This window comes from Corvus hawaiiensis, chromosome 4 (assembly GCF_020740725.1).
Source record: "Corvus hawaiiensis isolate bCorHaw1 chromosome 4, bCorHaw1.pri.cur, whole genome shotgun sequence".
Classification (NCBI taxonomy): Eukaryota; Metazoa; Chordata; class Aves; order Passeriformes; family Corvidae; genus Corvus; species Corvus hawaiiensis.
The window spans coordinates 74,097,407-74,108,561 of NC_063216.1; positions in this window are offsets into that span (position 1 = coordinate 74,097,407).

Genomic DNA, 11,155 nt, shown 5'->3' on the forward strand with positions numbered 1-11,155 from the left:
GCAGAAACTGATGCTCAGGAACTTCCACCTGAACATGAGGAAGAACTTCTGTCTTGTGCAGTGACCAAGCATTGAAACAGGTTGCCCAGAGAGGGTGCAGTCTCCTTCACCAGAGATATTCCAGAACTGTCTGGACAAAATCCTGTGCTGTGTGCTCTGGGATGGCCCTGCTTGACCACTGTGGTCCCTTCCAACCTGACTGATTCTGTAATTCTGTGTCGGGGATATGGGTCTCCACAGCCACCCTGTGAGGGCAGAGGGCTGGGTGCCATGGTGGGCACACTGGGAGAGGGGACAGTGACACCTTTGACTGCTGCAGAATCTGGAGGTAAAACCTGCCCTAATAATGCCCAGGGAAGTTGTGAATGCCCCATCCCTGGAAGTGTTCAAGGCCAGGCTGGATGGGGCTCTGAGCAACCTGGGCTAGTTGAAGGTGCCCTTGCCTGTCGCAGGGGGTTGGAATCGGATGGTCTTCAAGGCCTTCTTATAACCCAAACTGTTCTATGGGGCATAAATTATGTTGGATCTGGTATCTGAGGGGCTTGTCCCTCCACTAAACTACTGAGAAATGGTGAAGGTAAAAGAAGAGAAAAAGCTACTGTCACAACTGCCTGAGTCTGCTTCCTCAGTGGAGAAAAGGTTTGCATGCCTTGTTAATCTGTGCCACCCATATATTTAACAGCTCAATAACAAATATTGCTTATTTGTACTCTTATTTATTACTAATATATCGTCATACTCACAAGTATTTATCAGGTGATCGTGTCCTCTCCCTCCTTCATTGTGCAAGGCCACGGCAGCCAGCAAATTGACAGTTTGACTTATATTATGCTATAAAAATTTCAAGCTGCTCTCAGAAATCATTATTTTTCACCCATGCTGTGGTGGCTGAAATATTCCTAAAGCAAGAAGTTCCTCAAAGTATGGAAGATGGAAATGTTTCAAAAAGATGTGACCCTACCCAAATAAATGGTGTAACAGAACAGGGAAGGGGGAGCTGTGCAAGGTGGATCAGTGAGGGTCAACAAGGTAAGGCCAATCCTAGTCTATAACTTTTTTTTCAAGTATTATCCAAAGCTACAGGAGCAGTGTCCAGGAGGAAAGCAAATGATTGAGACTCTAAGAAGATATTTACCTTATGTAATTTTTGGTTATGTTAAAGCTGGTGCCTAATCTAAGCTGTTTGGTCATTCTACAGCCAAGAGAGAAAGCGAATTTCCACTTTCCACTAGGTCAGGTTGGACAAATCACATTGTGAGGAAACATGTCTCTAGTTGTTGTAGCGGTGAAGCCTGACCAGAGTCCTATGTGTCTCTCTTGACTGGGGGACAAGTTTTGAGTTTGCTGATGTTAGGCTAAATGAATCCCACCTTTCTCTTTTATTCTTGGCTCTGGCAACAACTTGATACAGGATCACATGCCTGTCCTGTGTAACAACTGTTACACAACAGCACAGGAGAGGAAATTTCCTTATTTCATCAAAGAGCAAAGTGGGAGTGGTGTCTACAGCATATAGCATGGACACCCCAGCTAAGGAGTGCATCTCTGTTCTGGGAACATTTAATTCAAGAATTAAAGGCAAGTGTGTACTTTACCAATTTCCAGTGTGGGAACATCAATACACAGATGGAGAGTGCTTTGAGATTCATCAAGGTGGAATGTTAGATAACTTCAATGTATTATATGCTAATTCAACCTGCCTGAGCTAAAATTCTCCTTAATAAGTAGGACATCACACTGAGGAAGATTTTACAGTTCCAGGGCTTTATCAGCTCCACAGTGTTATTTTCTTTATTTCTCGATATACTCTCATCACCTTGTAATATCAGATGTAGTCTCACATTAAAAATGTGCCCTATCAACGTTTTTCTACCCCAGGTGTGTCCAAAATAATTTTTTTCCTTTTGATCATCATTTGTATGTTTTTTCCCTCTTTCCTCGTTCTTCAACATTACTGATTGCTAATCCTGGCACCGAGTTTATTCTAGGACTGTGTTGACACTGTGTGTTGACACATTTTGTCCTGAAGGTGGGGAAATTTATGGAGCACAGTTCCAAGTACACAGCCCATTACTGTGTATTATAGAGAACTTCCCTCCTCTGCTCGGTGAAAACTTGTTATACCAGTTTAAAAATATGTGAGGTATGCATCTCCTTCCTCCAGCATTAATCATTAATTAACATGTGATACTGACATTTCTGGTTGCTACTTAATGTAGCAAAAACAGTATTTTATGCGCGTTTCTAATTTCTTCTATCATACTCCAGCATCAGTGGAGGGTGACACATCCAGCTGTCAGTGTCAGTACACTGGTAATGCTGCCCAAAACAGAGCTGTGAGAACAAGCCCATGTTTATAAAACTCCTCTTGCCAATCTGACTCCTCTGCCTTGTGTTACAGGCCAAAATTCATGTTTCTTCTCACAGAATGTGCTCACTGTATTTGCTACTGCAAATAGCTGAGAGTAGACAAACTGAACTAAACAACTGTGATCAAAGAGGATTTTATTCACCTGTTTTGGACTTTTTCACAAATAGTTTTCATTTTGGGTCTGTCTTTTCTTTTTCTCTGTATGTGGCCTGGATTTGATAAGAATTGGTAGAACTGAGCAGTCAGAAAGAAAACATAGACTGATGGGAAGCTATCTGTAATTTACTTGAATTTCAGTAGGCTTAGAAAGCTCTACAGTTAAAGTTCAGAGCCCCTTGTGCGAGGCAGTGTATGTAAAGTAAAAGAACAGGCAACAGATAGACAAAGTAGGGAAATAAATATGCACTGAGATATGAGATAACCATGAAAGAAATAGGGTTTAGCCAAAGTGAAGGTCAGGTTACGTTTACAGTCATTATGGTTGACTTAGTGTTGTGATAAACATGGTATTATCATGACTTGTTATTTGCATAAGAGTGGCCATAGGAAGCCTCCAGACAAGAGCGTGGCTTGTTGTACAAAGTACTGTACCAACAGCAGGTCACTATTATTGTTTACAATCAGTAATCCCACACGAAATGTGTTCCAGGACTGATTCATACAGCTCTTCCCCGTGATTGACCACTTCCTTTTTTTGGCAGGGCACTTCCAGCCCGAGCCAAAGGAAGGCTTCAGTGTCACAGCACTCCTTGCTTTTCAGTGCCTAGCTGGCAGAATGCATTTCCAAGCAATGAGATAAACTTACAGTAACCAAAACTTGGGGCTTTGCCTGTGACTCAGTAGCAGTCAGATATCCTAGCCCAGATGTCACTTGCTGTCTCCCTCCTGCCAACTCTGTGGCTTTTGTTTTGTGGTCAGGCAGGTTGGCCTAGTGAAACAGCTGAAAACAAACAGGGCAAGATTGAATGCTCACTCCCCAGGTTTGCTGATGACACTAAACTGGGTGGTGAGGTGGACATGTGAGAAATGACAGCGATCTTGCAGAGACACCTGGATGGGCTGGAAGAGTGCACTACTAAGAACTGTATGAGGTTTATTTAACTAGACAAGAGGCAAGATCCTGCACCTGGGACAACATAACCCAAAAACCCATTAGAGGCCAGGCCACACCTGGAGTACTCTGTTTGGTCCTGGTCTATGCAATTCAAGGCACAGTCAGTCTGGAGAGGTTCCAAAGAAGGGTCACCAAGATGATCAAAAGGCTGGAGAGCCTGCCCTGTGAAAAAAGAACGAGTTAGGTCTTCTCTCCTTGGAGAAGACTTTGGGGGACCTTATCACAGTATTCCAGCACTTAAAGGGTTACTACAAGGGGAGTGGAGGCTCTCCTCAAGGAGCCACATGGAGAAGACAAGTGGCAATGAGTACAAATTGCTCAAGGAGAGGTTTCATCTTCATATGACAAACATCTTCTATGGTGAGAACAGTCACTCACTGGAACAAACTCCCCAAGGAACCAGGTAGAACTGGAGGTTTTCAGTATGTGACTGGACAGGGTGCTACATAATCTCATTAAGGCTCCCTTCTCCATGAGAGACTGGACTTGATGATGTTTTGAGGTCGCTTCCAGCCTGGGCTGTTCTATGATTCAGTGATCATTTTGGGAGGTGCTTGTATCTCTTTTTTTTTACCCAGATGTTTTTGCATTTGGTTTGAACTGCTGTGGGACAAAAACTTTAGGCTGAGGGAGACAGCTCTGAAAGCAGATCCACTGCTGTAGGGACAGGAATATTTCTGAGCTGCAGAGGGCAACTTCCATCCCTCCCCTGGGTGATCAGGGTATGTGTGTGTTGAGTTTGAACAGCCTGGCAGTTCAGAGACAATGGAGTCTTCTAGGTGGGCACTTCCTAGACAAGCACTTGAGATACCGTCACTTGCTGTGAAAAATAGTCGAGATAGGATCTGTGGAGAGCAGAGACAGTCTTTATTATGTACTCTTTAGGAACGCCTGTAGCATTTAGCCCTGTTTGTGATTAAGCCAGAAGAATATCTAATTTCCAGCTTGTGTTATAAATTAATTGAGAAATGGCCCTGAGGCTGCTGTGGGCAGTGCGGTTCTTTCCCTGTACAGAAGCAGAGCTGGAGGCATCACGAGCTGTGGTTATTAACATCTCTCCAACCAACCTTCACAGTCTTCCTTCTGCCTTCTGGATACCCAGATTCCCAGCTGCCCCCTCCCTCTTTGGTACCTTATCTCCTCCCTGCACTGCAGAGGCCAGCTCACTGTCCCCAATCCCTTCTGCCTCTCCCACCATCACCCCCACCCCACCCATGCCTTGGGACCTACCCTTGTTCCGCAGAACTCTCTCTATTGCCTTTGTGGTTTCCTACTGCCTTCTCTCCATGAAGCCATGTTCCTCTTCCTTGCTTGATCTCATAGGCATACTAGAGAGTTGCCTAGGAAGTCGGACCTGATTTCTCTCCTCTCCTCTCCTCTCCTTACTTCTGGTGTTAGTGCACCTCACTGGTGAGACAAGATTTGCAGGTACTAGGAGAAGGCTGCAGAGGAAGAAGTTGTTCCCTAATGAGTTGTGCTGCCTTCAGGCTTTGTCTGCAGTTCACCTGGGGGGAGAGAAAGGGAAGCTGGGGTGTATTTTTGGCACTTAGTACCTCACTTTCATTTAAATTCTAGTTTCGGCTCCTAAATCCTCTGTCAGATCTAATCTTTCATCTTTTCCTTCAGCAGATCCTACTCTGAGAGCAAATACTTCCCTTTTCCTGTGTTTTGTTTAGAGGGGGGTGGGACAGCTTTCTAATGGTGTTGCAGTATCTGGTTAAAAGTGGCTTGATTTTAATAGCTGTTCTTTGGCTTCTGCTATTTAAAACGTATGTTTTCTGACATTTAATGATAAGTTTGTTCTCCCATACTCCCAATGAGTATAAACAACTGGTTATTTTCCAGTGTCAGTGAGTTTAAAATTAATGTAACTTATTTTCCTGTGGGGAATGGAGACATATGTCACTGAATTGAATTAAATATTAATCCTATTATTTCCAAAGGGGAGAAGTGCAACTAGAATCAAAGAAATATAGAAAATTATTTATTCCAAGAGAACATAAAATACATATACTTGGAAATAAACCTGTTTTTAATTAATAACCTTTTTAAATTGCTGTGGGGTTTTGTGGTTTGTGCTTTTTTCTTTTTCTTTTATTTACACTTTCTTTTTCTCTTTTATTTTTTAATTTCTGGTTTGATTTCTCTTAGAACTGAAAGTTAATTCTTCTAATGGTATTCCATTGGCCCGTGATATGTGCCTGGATGATCTTAATTCCAGTTCCCAAGGACAGGGTGTCCTGTGATACAGCGAGCTGTATTTTGCATTTGAGCTCTATTTTCTGTTTCAGCAGGACTGAATGGTTTATGGAGGAGGAGAGCAGGATTGAGGGGTTCCCTGTAGATCATGTTTGAGGGAAGGACTTGCCACTGTCATCCAGGATATTCTGGAAAGGGATTCTAGTGGGGCTGTGGGCTCTGCCCAGGGTCAACTTCAAGTCAGTAGAACAAATCCCAGTAATTTAATTATGAGCTGAATCAGGCCTTTACTAGACCAGGAAAGGGGTTTAGACTTCTGTAGCAGAATGTGGATGGACTTTAGACATTTAAATTCCATCTGCAATCCAAACAGTCTCTGTTTATCAGCCATCGAAACCTGCTTATGCCTTATCTCTTCAGGAGCCTCTCAGTTTTCCATGGAAGTCCAGTGGCTGCATATGAGGTGAATAGAAAACTTCAGCACAAACTTACCCTTGTCCAACAGACTGGCTCACACATTTTCCATCCTCAGCATCCCTCAAGCTCAGAGTGTCCACAGTGTGTTTGGGATATTTACTTGTGAACTTGGGTTCTGAGACTGTACCTCCATAAAAACTGGACTGGAGAATACCCTTCATGGTTCAGAAAGTGAAATCAGAGATAAAAGCTTCTACTCAAGGCGTTACAAGAAGATGAAAGGAGGAAAGAGGGATGGGAATCCTCACCTCCAGATCTTCAGGGACAAATCATGCATTTTACATTGCCATTGATGGATAAAATAATTCCCCATTGTGGCAATCCCCTAATCCCACAGGACAAGGCTATTAGAGGATAATCCTAACCTAAATTGCACCCCTGTGTTTGAGCACTGGTTCTCCTAATGCTCTAGGATACAATTACAGAACAAGGCCTGGAAACCACAGCCTTTGTTCTGCCTTATTGCTTAATTGTTTAATGAAGTATTCACTTCATCTAAGTGAGTGCTTTGTAATTTTGTACTTGCATGCAGCTGGCAGAGGCAAAGAACTGGCTTTTTTACAGAATAACTTGCTCTTTGGTGGAAGAAGGTGCTATTAAAAATATCAGGCTCCAATAGTAAATAATTTGAGAGATCTCTCCATAAAAAGGAAATCTCACCCTTGAAAGTGAGGAATGAAAGCACATCTGTTACTGCTGGTTTTTTCCCTTTTCCTCCTTGATGCTGTGCAAAGACAGATGGAAGAAGCAGTGGGACAACCAGTACCACATCTTGCACTAACAGGTCTGTTCTGAGGTCAGGACACTGCTACCATGTGTACCTCTCAAACTGGAATGGGAGAGGCCTCCCCAGCCTAGGAAAAAAAGAAGTAACCAAATAAGCCTTATATCAAGATAAGAGCAATATTCAAGCCCTTAAATAAATGCAAAGTCATACATATAAGTGCAAATAACATGAAAAAAATATTCTAAAAACTTCTATGGATTTCATCAGTCTGTTTCTACTCTTGAAAATATTCCTATGCTCAGGACAACGTGTCAGGCTCCAGCTCCTGAGTAGTTCCCTGATGAGGGTCAAGGGCTCTGAGACATCTGTTCCCTACAAGCTGTGGGCAGGCAGCTCTGTACCCCTCATCATTTCAGGTGTTTTCATCTTTTGAAGCTTTTCTTCCTCTTTATAACTATAGAAGGAGCTTAGACAATTAGCTTTGGGCTTGGATATCATTTTTGGCTGGTGACCTGAGCTTCAGAGACAGGATATCAGGAGATTTGCAACAGGGTAGTGAGAGAGAATGACCCTGGGAACAGGAGAAAATAATTTGAATGTTGGAGGCTTTTTTGAGTTTCAGCCATGCAGGGTCCCTTGCAAATGCTAAATACCAAAGAAACATTGCCGGTCTGTAATACCAAGCTTTTCTTTAGTAGCTATGTAACTGTTTTATGAATAACATCAGTACACACAGAAGAGGTGAGGTCACCTGTGCATGAATCCCTTCCTCTCTCACCAGCCCTGCCTCTTGGGAGGTACTGCCTATGGATACTTTCCTGGTTCTCACAAGGAAGGGTGCTGCTTCACTGAGAGCACATTGCTAGAGAGACACAGCTGTGAGAGAGGTTGTTCACAGTGGGTTCACTTGGTGCTTACCATGCAGACTCCACTGTAGGTGCTGTCCTTGTGAAGTCTGTGGAATGCAGATCATGGGAAGGAAACCATCACACAGTTGCATTTGAGGTACCAACAAACAGAACAGTATAGGGCACCTGGATGTGTACGGTAGATGCAAATGTATATAGTTAATATATTGTTCTTGGGCCCCCAAAGGTGACAAATGGATGACTTTTAACTGCTATGCTCCATTTGAAAGCAAGTACAGTGCAAACATTTTGTTTGTCAGGACATTTTGTAACTTGTTTGCATGCAACTACCATTTTCAACATCATTTAACTAGTCATTATAGACCTTTTAATAAATTATAGTCGTTAACTTTGCCTAGGGTAACCGAGGGCAAGATTTTAATTCAGGCAGTGAAGAGTCTGTCCTCTAGGCCTGTGTTCAAGATCACAAGAGTGTCAGAGCCAACATCAATTCAAGGACCAACAGGAACACACCTGGCTCACAGCCATCTGTTGTACCTTTACAATGCTGCTGGTTCCTGTTCATGCCAGTGCACAGAGATTTCTCAGGCTGCTGTTATCCATGCTCACTCCAAGCTGCCTCTGTGACCTGTTCTTGCAGTTGGGAGAGCTCAAACCTGGGAAGACCCTGGTTCCTTTGCCTTTAAGGACATACCTGGCAGCTTCTCTGCAGGGAGTTTCCTGCAGAGGCAGGGATCTGACTCATGGCTGCTGGAGACACCTCCTGGAAGAGCTGTCATGGAATAGCCACAGGCAGTCGTGATTCAGTCCCAAGCAGTCTCATTAGCACTTGATTTCTTAATGGCATCCCATATACACTTACATTACCAGCTATTTTTGCATCCTCCATGCAACCAACCGCCGCCTTAACAGGAACTCTCTGTCCACATGAAAGAGTGGTGGTTTGGTTTTTTTTTTTTTATTTATATGGAAATGCTTGCATAAACTTTCATTTAAACCTTTTAAAATTTGTTTGTAATTAAGAAGGAAAAAACCCCCTTTGCTTAAAACGGATGTTTTGTACCTTTTTTCCTAAAACAATCACTTTAACTTCTTTGAAGAAAAGATTCAAAACAGGCTGCAAAAGTATTTATTTAGCACATTTTTGGCTTAAAATACTGTCTTGCCAGGTCTGTTGTTATTGCTACTTATCACTCTGAGGTAACATTTGCTTTTTGTTCCAAAGTTTCAGTTGTTTGCTTTTAGGGATGTTACTGGTGGTGGTTCAATATCTGTGGCTACAGATGGCCACAGTCTGAAATGGCTCCTGCCTGAACCAGCTTCTCCCAGTCAGGGAAAGCTCAAAAGTGGCAGAGAGGAAAACAAAGCCAAGAGCACAGGTCACCTCTGTCCTGGCTCTGTGGGAGCACACCTGCACAGCAGGGCTGAGGCTGTCTGGTGGAAAAGGTGTTGAATCACGACTGACTAGTCTGAGTGGAGCCTTTGTAGTGAAAACTGGCAAAGCAATTAAATTACATCTTCCACTCAGTCCACTGGTGAGAGTCGTCCAGAAGCTGCTGGGCACAAAGCTGGCATAACCTGTACCCCATTGCCAAGGGCTCCTGCAGGTTTGGCCTGGGCTGGACCCCACTTGCCACCTTATCGGTGTTCTTGTTGACCTGGCTGGGTTCACTGCATTCCACAGCTGGTCGTTCAATGTTGTTTATTTGAATTCCTCTGCTGCTCCAGCACAGCCCACTGTACCGGCTCTTTTGGTGTCTGAAGTTGTAGATTTCCCTCACTGTGGTGGCTTTGAACAGTGCATGTGCTCCCTATCCTTCTTCTACTGTATGGGAATTTGGGGAGAATCAGCTGATAAACCAGCGTTCTCTGAAATTCCAATTAATGAGAGTATCATGATAGGCGGTCATGCTCTCTTACTTTTCATGAAGCCAGGAGTAAAACTGAGGCTCAGATAGAGACACCTGGCATTTGTACTCCTTCATATTCACAACAGTGTAATGATTACCTTCACAGGCTCTTGCAGGGTGCTCACCTGGCCTAAGGGATGGAATGACTCAGTAGGGTATCTGCATTACAATTGGAATATTGTTCCTGCTGGGAGAAGACTTGAGAGAATATTTTTATCTTTCAACAGCTCCTGCTGTGCCTTGGCATTTACAGTCCATCTGGACTAACACCTTCAGCAGTTTTTTCTCTGGCCAGCAGACTCTGGGCCAGCAGTGACAAGCACATTAGTTCATAACTAATGATGAACTAGCTAGTGAGTAGCACAGTTGATTAATTCTTATCATTCACTGCTTTTAGTGTGTCACACAGAACTTTAAAACTTCCTTTACATCTGGGGAAACTGAATCACAGCGAGAAGAGATGGTGCCACTTAGTTCACCTGTTAAGGTGGGTGAGGGAGACAGCACTGACATTCTGGCTGGCTGAGTTCTGGATGGGAGGCCCATCCTCTGGATCCTCTTCCTGAAAGCCTGAGGCATGAAGGATTGTCACAGTTCACTCACCTCTTCCACCTTGCTTGCTGACACAGCCTCCTTGGAAGGCCTTTCCGAATCACGTGTTCCCTCCAGAACCTCTTACCAATCTACACAGACCCATTTGGATCTAAAATTAAGACTCCCCAGGAAAGCCAGAACAGCCAGGCTTTCCCAAACTGTGCTCAGCTGAATGGTCCAGCTCCTGAGACACAGCTGTATTTCTCACAGGTGTATTCCTTAAAGCAGAACAGGGTCTCCTCTTGCTTCCAAAGATCTCCCTGGAATTTGGTACCGAGTTGTTTATCTTGAATCAGATTGCAACTGGTCCTCCCCTGTAATCAGTGAGGATGCAAGGGCAGGGAAAGTAGAAGAAGAAAGCTTAGACCCCCGACTTGCGGGGCTCCGGGGGTACTTTTTCACACGTGCTGTTCGGAATAAAGCAGGGGCTCATTCCCTGGGAGCAGTCCAGGAGAAAAACAAGGCTGGCAGCACCGGCCTGGCGCGGGTCCCGGGAGCCGCTTCAAGCTGTGAGCTGCCACTGCCCTCTGCCGACAGTTCGGTGCCCTCACCGCAGAGGGAGGGTTCTCTGCTCCACGGCGAACGAGGAGTTCCGGGGATCTGCAGAAAACTGAAGGGATCCTCCCTCACACAGAGATTTTTAGTATTTATTGGTTGATTTTTCTTTTGTCTTTTCTCACTGTTGTAATTTAGATGCTACACATCAGTCAATCAATCAATCACATATCAATCACTCTGCATCAAAGCCAAGTCCGCTATAAGCTGTTGTGCAAGGCATGACGTGTACAGGGAGCGAGAGCCAAATTTCCCCTGTAGAGTTTGTGGTGTACAGGGACAACTCAAATAAAACATAGTGAAAAAAATTCAATGATCAGCCCCATTTTACCTGTAAGT